The sequence below is a fragment of the Bubalus bubalis genome, chromosome 6 (assembly GCF_019923935.1).
Source record: "Bubalus bubalis isolate 160015118507 breed Murrah chromosome 6, NDDB_SH_1, whole genome shotgun sequence".
Lineage (NCBI taxonomy): Eukaryota > Metazoa > Chordata > Mammalia > Artiodactyla > Bovidae > Bubalus > Bubalus bubalis.
The window spans coordinates 5,831,717-5,842,272 of record NC_059162.1 but is presented as its reverse complement, the minus strand read 5'-3'; the positions used below and the strand labels follow the sequence as shown (position 1 = coordinate 5,842,272).

At 41.1% G+C, this 10,556-nt stretch overlaps 1 pseudogene; it reads right to left on the bottom strand.

The window, feature by feature from the left end:
* Nucleotides 1–5,887: 5,887 nt before the first annotated feature.
* Nucleotides 5,888–10,556, bottom strand: part of LOC112585502 — a 93,512-nt pseudogene continuing 88,843 nt past the window's right edge.

Here is a 10,556-nt window from a genome sequence, read left to right as displayed (position 1 = left end):
TTAGTTCTCTTTACTGAGGTGGATGGGCAGCCAGGTCATTATAGACATTGTCACACTTTGAGGTTCTTCAAAAGAACTTTTTCTAATGAAAAGTTTTGGCTGAAAAAAATCCATTTTGAACCTTTAGAGATGTTACAGAGGGAATGGATAGCTAGGAGATAACCTGTAATAGAACAGTTCCTGAAGGATTTTTGTTGTTGCAAATGTAAAAATAGAACAAATTTAACCAAACTGGATGACTAAGATGAAAAGTATCAGTGCCTCATAGCCACTCATATGTTTGCTTCTATGTTAGAATTACCATGTTAGATCTATTCCCATGGTAGACTGACTTTCAAAATTTAAGAATTTGCTAGGATAGGGGTCTATTCTGAACATTCACCTTCATCAAGATGGGTAGTTTAAAACTTTCAATTTTGTCATGGTTTTAAAACTGTTTGTGGAAGCCTTTGTCTCTTCCCGTTGAAATGGGAGAGAAAGGAAATCTGATCTGACTGTGGCAGAAATCACACCTTTTGACTTCTGAGACTTGAGTAGAAAAAGCCTCGTAACTCTTGGTGGTTTCTTTTGGGAGATTCTCTTTAAGACCCTTTGGCTGCCACGTAAGAAGTTCAGCTTCCCTGAGACCAGAATGTGGAGAGAGCACACAGAATAATCACATGTACAGAGAGATGCTCAAGGAGCCCCAGAAATTCCAGTCACAGCTGTTCTGAGTCTTCCTAGTCCAAGCACCAGACATGTGAATAAAGAAATATTTGGATCCACCAAAGTCACTATTCCACTGCAAACTCTCTGAAGACCTTGAGGAAGAATGGCCTCAATGTCTTAGTCCATTTGGGCTGCCTTAAAAAAAGTACCATCAACTGGGTAGTCCCCACTTCAGTACTCTTGCCTGGAAAATCCCATGGACAGAGGAGCCTGGTTGGCTGCAGTCCATGGGGTCTCTAAGAGTCGGACACGACTGAGTGACTTCACTTTCACTTTTCACTTTCATCCATTGGAGAAGGAAATGGCAACCAACTCCAGTGTTCTTGCCTGGAGAATCCCAGGGATGGGGGAGCCTGGTGGGCTGCCGTCTCTGGGGTCGCATAGAGTCGGACACGACTGAAGTAACTTAGCAGCAGCAGCAGCAACTGGATAGTCCACAAACAATACAAATATATTTTTCACAGTTCTAGAGGCTGGAAAGTCCAAGATTATTGTTCCAACAGATCCAGTGTCTGCTAAAAACACTACTTCCTCAGAGATAGTCATCTTCTCACTGTAACCTCACATAACATGACAAAAGGAGCAATGGAGCTTTCTTCAGTCTCTTTTACGAGGGCCTTAATTACATTTACGGGGGCTCCACCTTCATAACCCAATTCCCCGCCCCCCCCCACATGCCCCACCTTCTAATATTATCACATGGGATTAAGGTTTCAACATATTAATTTGGGGAGTGAACACAAACATCCAATCTATAACACTTACTGAGCCCAGTCAATTTCCAGATTCACACAAAAAATTGAAAGTTGTATGTTTTATGTCATTCTTTTAAATGAGTCATCACCTGGCAATGGATAACCAGAACACAATTTTATGAACATTTTTATGGAGTCTCTGTTTTCTGATGGAGGGCAGGGGATATGGGCAGAAGTGGTAGTGAGAGGTCTAGTCACTGAGTTTGGCAGGATGGCTAAACAGAATGAGGTGGAAGTTGCTCCTTATGCCTTACTGCAACAATAGTTCTGCTCTTCCTACTCACTGTGATTTCACACTGTCCCTTCAACCTTCCCCTTTCCTCCTTGTGTTCACTGCACCCCTTTGCAGAATACATATGTAGCCTCTTACAAGATTCCCTGACTTTCTTAAAGTTGGCTGAGGCCAGAGTGATATAAATATGCCCCCTCTTGCCTAGTCCTAAAAACTTTTAGTGCCTGGTCCCAAAAACTTTCTATGTGACACTTGGATACTCTCTTTCAGCAATGATCTTGGAGGCCACATGCTTCAGAAGTTGTAGGAGGACAACTCAGCCTTCATTGGTTGTGACATGAGGAAGAAATAAACTTTTATTAAACCACTGAGATGCTGAGTACCAAGGTTATTTGTTCAGTAGTCAGTGAGCATTACCTTAACTTACATAGAATCCTTTGACCTGACTTGCTTTTTGTTGGCATGGAAGGCACCTATGGGGAGAAGTCCTTTCTTTTCTTTTTTTTTTTTTAAAGAAATATTTATTTACTTTATTTGGCTGTGCCCAGTCCCAGCTGTGCCATGCAAGATCTAGTCCCCTGGCCAGGGATTGAACCTGCGTCCTCTGCACTAGGAGCATGGAGTTTTAACCACTGGACTGTCAGAGAAGTCCTGGGGAGCAGTCCTTTCTGTGACTATCTCACAAAACCTCAGCACATCCTCTCATTCATTACTTCCGCCAGTTTTACTGAGATATAATTAACATACAGCATTGTATTGTTAAGGTGTAGAGCATCATGATTTGAGTGCACTCACTCATTTCCAACCTTTCTGTCGGGGACATAGAAGATGCTCAAAGAGGCAGAACCCCCTTGGGACTCTGAGCTCTATTCCCTGTTATACTCACCTCAGTCTTAAAAAAATCAAATGTTTCTAACCTTTGCTAAGAGAACTTGGTGGTCATGTTTCCTTGTCATTGGGGCTAATGGTTTACAGACAGGAGATCAAAATACTGTATTTCATAACTGAATTTTCTCTCCTAAAGAAATAGCATTAATAAACTTCCAAAACAGGTGACATAATAGTAGGGGAAGAAATGTACAGAAAACTATCAATTCCCCCTACCTCCCAAGGAAGACTTTTTTTCAAAGATACTGTTTTCTGTGAGTCAAATTAAAATATATTTTTTTACAGATAAGTCAACTTCTCCATTGAAAGCCAATTCTAGGAAGAGTGAGCCAGTCCAGAAAATGAAACAGTGGTGTAGAAAAGTTAAGCTATAATCTGGCTTTTCAGTTGAAGCATTCTCAAGAGTTGTGTATTTTCCAACCGTCCCTCTCCAGTGAAAAGGGAAAGAGGTAAAACAGTACTCTCAAATTCTCTTCTAATTCTCATAGTCATTATCTCTTTCCTGGTTGCTCTGTATTTTTCTCTCCACCACACAAACACATGAGTATTCCTGTTTCTAATCATCCGACAGCACATGAGGATAATGGCCATCTTAGACCATTGAGAGATGCTCAAAGGTGATGGGGGAGGGGAAGAGGGCTCAACTAGCCTTTGCCCCAGGAGGGAGTTCTTCCGGCCAGAAGCTAATAGCCCAACACCGCCCTGCAGGTCATTTGATCCCATAGTTAAGGGGAAAAAAAAAAAAAAAAAATTGCTGGCACCGGAGATAAAAGGGATATAATGAAAATGTAAACGAAAAACTTTATACTAGGCATGGCCTGACAGAGGGAAGATTGATATCCCATGATGCTTTGTCTTGATGAGACAATGAAAAATAACCACCACAGCAGCTGTGTCAATATCAGACTTGGTAATGCACCACTGGCTGTGGGTTTTTATTTAATCCGCTTTGCTTTAAGATGATAACGGTTGTTACTTTTCAGTGCCTGTCTGTCAGCGCCCAGCATTGCAATATTCCTCCGCAGCTCTGCGAGCGGGTTTCATTTATTTTAAAATACCATTTCACACACTGCTGACTTTTAACAGTGTTCTGTGTGAGTTTGTGAGATTGAATAGTGACAGAAACAACACTTTTTATGAGAATACAGAATATTAAAAACGGGGCACAATATACAGATGGCAGTTTTCACTACAGCTTGTTTTTTTCCCCCTTGCTTCTGCTACTGAGCTTTCCCACTGAATGCATTTGTAGTAACACCATAAATGTCACTTTCACTGACTGCCTTTTGGCATTTTATTTAAATGGAATTCAACTCTGGCTTGCTCCTGCCACTGTTGCCGCCGCTGTTATCAACTTGTTTCAGGGTGGCCCCGTTTTACAGAAGCGTGCCATTGGCTTCATTCCTTGGGGTCCCAAATTGGGAAATACAGGAATAACTGTTCAAACCCTAATGGTTAGGAGCCTAGATGTAAAGATTCCAAAAGAAAGACTTCACCAGCAGAGATTACTGTACACAGACGGGTTTGACCTTTGCAGCAACCATTTAGTAAAAAGTACTTTTGAACTCTGAGAATACTTCTGATTGGGACATAAAGTACTTCCCTGTTGTGGGAAAAAGCCAACATACACCAACTGTCTTCAGTTGAATGCCACAGGAGAACAGAGAGACAGGCTCTGAGTGACGTATCTAGGTCTTGCGTCTATCAGTGCTGACTAGCAGTACTTCAGTTGGGACGTTTACCTGGGCCTAGGTTCTCTCCACCGATCCTTATCTTGGCAGATACACGCTTATGCTGCTGGGCCTCTAGACATGTACCAGGGGTGGCATTTTGCTGCCAACACGATGTTGACATGTGCAAATTCCCCTTTCTCTCTTGCATGAAACATTGGTTGCTCCATCAATTCCAGACACAAAGTAGAATAGACAGTGGTGATGAAGCCTTTTTCCTGGGAGAAGCTTCAACTGGGGGAAAGCTGGTTTCTTGTCTAGGCCAAATGAGGCTAGAAATGATCTGCTTAATCCAGCCATATAAATGCGTTCACATCTCTCAGGCTCAGGCCTGACTCAGAGGCCTAAGAGATTTCCAGCTGAGAGCTCAAATTTTCAGAAAATTGGAAATCTTTACAGGAAAAAAAAAAAAAAATTAAGCAGAAAATGCAATTGAAAGCCTCAGTCCTGGCCTGGAGACCGGTCTTCATGGACTTCTTGTACAATATCCCTTAGATACAGGTAAAGATGAGTAGGTCCAAAAGCATTTTTGAAAACCTGACTAGTTTGTGAAGACATTTGAAAGTCTGTCTTGTCTGTCTCAATCTCTTTTTGTCCTTTTTTTTTAAAAAATTAATTAATTAGACTGCATTGGGTTTTAGTTGTGGCATGCAAACAGTTGTGGCATGTGGAATCTAGTTCCCTGACCAGGGGTCAAACCCAGGCCCCCTGCATTGGGAGCATGAAATCTTAGCCACTGGATCATCAGGGAAGTCCCTCTTTTAGTCTTTTTAATTAGAAAAGTTGGGAGAGTTAGGAATGGAAGACTGGAGAGATCCCCATAAAAAGAACTTTGGAATCTCTTTGTTATGAACTGGTCACACTTCAGTTAGCTTCCCTAAGGCTTTCAGAAGTGCCAAAGGAAAGGCCACAGGGCAACAAATTTGGCCACAAAAATATTTAAATGAAGTTGGGCAATGAAACTATTTAAGACTCCTGAAATAAAGGAGGAAAGAAAGAGAAAGGAGAAGTGGAACCCAAGCACGGACAACATTTTATACTGTGTATGCATTTTAGGTAATACTAGCACAGAAGTCTGTCTCTTCAAATGCACTCCCTATCTGAGTGAATCTAAACAGTGTTTTTAGGTCAAAAAATCTTGTGTGTTATTCTAAACTCCTCCTTGTTTGGCAACCCTCGCCTCCGATCAGTCACTAATTTCTGACAGATCTTACTATGACTTAAATGCATCTATTTCTCTTCATCCTCGCTTCCACCGCATTAATTTGTATCATTGTTGATAAATCACTAGTCTCCTTGTCCTCTTTCCTCCTTAAATCCATCTGTAATAAATGTTGCTGGAGTAATATTCTAAAACAGCGATCTGCTGGTGACACTTCAACCTTCAAAACCTATGCACCATTTCTCACTGAGGTGACCTCACAAAAGAAGTTTTCTGAGTGCTAGAGCTCACTACCACCTCTGTCTTTTACTTACTGTAAGCATCTCTCATTTGACTTGGCTTGTGTTTGTTGCCTTTTTTTTGAATGTCCTAAACAGTTTATTAGGTAAGAATTTTATAAACATTACTTATATTAGCAGTAGCGGTGGAGCTCGGGCTGGAGAGTATTATGTTGTCTCCAGGCTGTCCAGGAAGAACCACCAGTTTTGTGCAGGGACAAGTGACCCTTTCCAACACCAGGGCTCTTTCTGCCTGGTGATGTCAGCCTATGCTTGTGGACTGGTTTGGTGATCCATAGGGTGTCAGGGTTTCTGATGACAACTTTATGGAGTGGATCAATGGGAATAACCTCGAAGATTCATACACAGAATCATCCCTAACACAGAAAGACCCCACAGGCCCCGCAGTGGCATCCAGCTTGCTCCTTGGCAACAGACTGAAGGCTTCGAGCAATTTTGAGCTGGTTGACCCCATGGTGGACAGGCTTGCATAGGTGGCACCCTTAGAAACTGGGCATTTGCAGCCACCATGGTGCACAGGAATCCAATATATGACATGACCTTGCTTGGCCTTGTATCTCAGCCTGTGTGCCTGTTGGCTGGGTGGGGTGCAGGGGCTGGGGGCAGTGCAGTGCGGGATGGAGAGCTGGCGGTACTGCCAGCAACGTATCCTGAGGGCACCATGTCCACTGCTTCTTCCTCCCTAGTTCCTGGAGGTGTCTGTAAGTGTCTATCTGAGCTCACCTGATGGCTGCCGCCACATGGAAAGGCCATCGCCCTTTAAAAATCTCTCTTGCATATGTCTTTTCTCCTGTCTTATAATGTAAGGGATCACATTTATGTTCTTTGGTGTCATCAACAGCAGCTAGTTGGCTGTTGGATGCAGTGCCATAACCCCACTAAATGGTAAATATTCATAGGGTTTGCTGAATATTTGTGTCTGTCTAATGTGCAGCAGAGTTCCTGACCCAGTTATCAAGGATACAGCTTTTTGAAACTTAAGGCACTAGCTATGATGCAGAAGAAAAGCATCTCTCCATTATGATGGTCACCAGAATGATCTGCAACCAAACTTAGTGAGGAAAAGTCCCTGTATGAGAGTGGAGATCCCAGGGTTTGCCTAGAAAATCTTGGGTTAGAGATGGTATTTCTACTTCCAAATCCTTCTGCTCAACTACACTGACTCTTTAGTTTTTTTGGACATGATTAGAATTGAGGCTAGTAAATCTTCTCTAGGGCTATTGACACATTTCTCCTACCATCTTAACTAGTGAGTCAGCAAAATAGCTCTCTCTCCTGGGAAGGCAAAATTACTCTTGGAAAGCTGGGAAAATCTCATCCCTCATTATTTTTTCCCCCATTGGTTCTTTATATTTTAGGTTTTGTCATTGAATGTGTGTAATTTATTTAGACTGACAAGTTCATTTTTTTAAATGGGAATACCTGTTATTTTAAAATTTCTGTGGATTTTGGCAGAGCCTTTTTGCCTTTTGTGATTTCTAGAAGCTCTCCTCATAGTCTTTCTTCTCTCTGCCTGTGTTTTTTGTCTGTATTTTGCAGCCTCTATACACCTCACAAACATATATGACTTTTTCTTTGCGGGGGTGGGGGGAGCGGGTATGTCTCATAGTAATAGTCTTTAAAGATACTATCCCTTTACATGATCTCCACTTAGGATCAAAAGGGAAAACAAAATATTGGGGAGAGGAAAAATCGGCTAAAACAAGTTTACCTAAACAAAAATGCAGCCCAAATGCCTTTTCCTTTAGCTTCTATAAGAAATCTAAAACTAGAAGCTGAAAAAGGTCACAAAAGCAAAGTGTCTTCCAGGATGAGCCAGTGGGTCTTTCAGGAAGAGACACTAATTGTATTCTTCTCTAGCCAACTTCAACCTGCTTGACTGGCAGGAAGTCCAAGCTCTCTGTGACCCGAGAAGCAGCACCACGGTAAGGTTTTGTCACAAGCAGAGCTATGAGTCAGCTCTTTCTCCAGAGACTTCCTACCAAGAAGTGTTTCATTTTCAAGAGAAAGAGAAAAAATATCCCCCCTCCCTTATTCCCCCATCCTCCATGAGTAAAGTAGTTTCTAAATTTCCAGGGCTTAAAATCAGAACTAATTTGAAAAAAAAAAAAATGTTTAGAGGCCTTTCAACACCTAAACACACAAGATACAGACTTTAAATTTTTTTTTTTACCCCAGAGTTTTGCCCTCTGTAATTCAAGGCGACAAGAACTGGTAGCATCTCATTCCCACTCCATCTTCCCATCCCATTTCCCACTCCAGACTCCAGAGTGAAGTTCCTGAGTCTCTAGCCACATTATATTTCCTAAAACTTATAATTCACTTAAACTAGCACTCTTTGGTATTATGGGTGACTGTATACTTCTTGTCATTTTGCGATCTTCATAGAGGACTTTGATATCTGGCTAAAGCCTTCCTGGTTACCCCAAAAGACACCTAAAATATTGGAGAGATTCAGTGTCTTTGTTGACATCACATCCAGTGCCCCAATATAATTCCTTGCCATGTTTGATTTTAATGTTCCTTACATCTGTTCCCCTTCAGCACCCCAGTAATCTTCTGTTTTCTGACCTAATCTCTGTCCTTCCTTATGTTTTTCTGTTTTACACTATACATCTTTGCTGTGCTCTAAATGTGATCTCTAATCCCTTGACTCCCCCTGTTCTCTGAGTCTGTCAGGATCCCTTCCCCTGCCTAACTTCTGCTCACTAGTAATCTGGGATAGTCACTATTCTAGGACACCATGGGATCTTTTGGTTGGGACCCTAGAAAACCCTCACCCCTTGTTCTCTTGCCTCCTTCTCTCAGGGCTGCTCAAGAACCATGCCACACTTTCCTTGTCCACTTCCCTTCCCATCTTCCAAAGAAGTTCTTTCAAGACTTCAGTTTTCCTTGTAAATTCCCTGCCTTCACAGGCAGCATTTCTTCCCAGAAGGAAATAGAGGGTGTCAGGCTTCTAACTTTGACCCATTACTGGATGCTCATACTCTGGTGAAAATAACCACTACTTACATTCTAAGCACTCCCAAATCTGTACTTTAATCTCAAGTTTGTTCCCTTCACTGATATTTGAGCTCATAAATCCAACTCCTCAGTGAACATTTCCTGTTGACTGTTGTTCGTTTACCTTAAAAATCAACAGAACCCACACTGAATTTAATATATTCCTATTCTTAAACCTGAGATGTAATAGAAAGCTTCATTGTATAGTCATATGATTTTAAATTAAATCAGAGACGAGAACAACTAAATGATTTTAAAACTATCACAAAACAGAGCAAAAAGGACTTGTTGCTATTGTTCAGTTGCCCAGTTGTGTCTGACTTAATGATCAGTTAAATAGGCAGGGATAACCAGAAGTCTAGGATAATCTCTAGATGTAATTTAAAGTGACTTGGTTTATGTAGTTTCCTAATAGGAGAGAGAATACAAAGGAGGAATACATTTGAGAGTTTAAAAAATGAGGTCATTTCTGGAAAAGAATAATTTGAATGAATATGATATTCAGAATGCAGGTACGTAAATGAGTTTTGTTATTGTTCAGTCATGAAGTCATGTCAAACTCTCTGCAACCCTATGGACTGCAGCACATCAGGCTCCCTTGTCCTCCACTGTCTCCTCAAGTTTGCTCAAACTCATGTCCATTGAGTCAGTGATGTTATCTAACCATCCAGTCCTCTGCTGCCTCCTTCTCCTTTTGCCTTCAATATTTCCCAATATCATGGCCTTTTCCAATGAGTCAGCTCTTCACATCAGGTGGCCAAAGTTTTAGAGGTCCAACTTTAGCCTCAGTTCTTCCAATGAATGGTCAGGGTTGGTTTCCTACACTGACTGGTTTGATCTTGCAGTCCAGGTGAATCTCAACAGTCTTCTCCAGCACCACGATCCAAAAGCATTAATTCTTTGGCACCTAGTCTTTATGGTCCAGCTCTCACATCTGTACATGACTACTGAAAAAAACATAACTTTGACTATACAGACCTTTGTTTGCAAAATGATGTGCCTACTTTTTAATACGCTGTCTAGGTTTATCACAGCTTTCTTTCCAAGGAGCAAGTGTCTTTTAATTTCATGGCTTGCAGTCACAGTCTACAATGATTTTTATTTAAAAGAACTCAAAGTAAAAAAAAAAATTTTGGAGTTATTAGTATAGCGGTGGTAGAAATTGTTGGGCAGAAAAGTGTTTTCCAGGAAGATTGTCAGTGAGAAAATATCAAGAGGAAAATCCTAGGGGACATCATTGTTTAAAGGTAAGTTGAAAAAGGAACCATAATATGAAACTAAGGAGAATGTAATAACATACAAGTAAGTCGGATAGTTTGAGGAAAAACAAGTGCTCAAAAGCATTGGTTGCCAAGAAGAAATTAACTATGATAAGAACTGCACCGTGACTGTTGCACTCGGCAGTTATTGACGTTAGCAAGAATCATTTCAGGTGGAAGACAGATTTTTAAGGGATAAACAGGGGATGTAAACTCAAGTGGGAGAGAGGAGCACACACATCATCATCTGTAGTGTAAAGCAGACTTATGGAGAGCTATAATATAGATATTGATGATGGGCTGTGGGAGGAGCAGGAAGAAGCACTTCCTGTGAGTTTGGAGACTGGGGAGGGTTCATGGAAAAGGTAATATTTCAGCATGATTTTTAAGGACAAGCAGGGTTTTTAATCAATGTTATTAAGCATATTTTGCATATAATAAAATATTCCCACTTTAAGTTTGCAGTTCAAGGAGTTTGACAAGTATTTGTACTCATGTAACCACACCTCATTATAAAGAA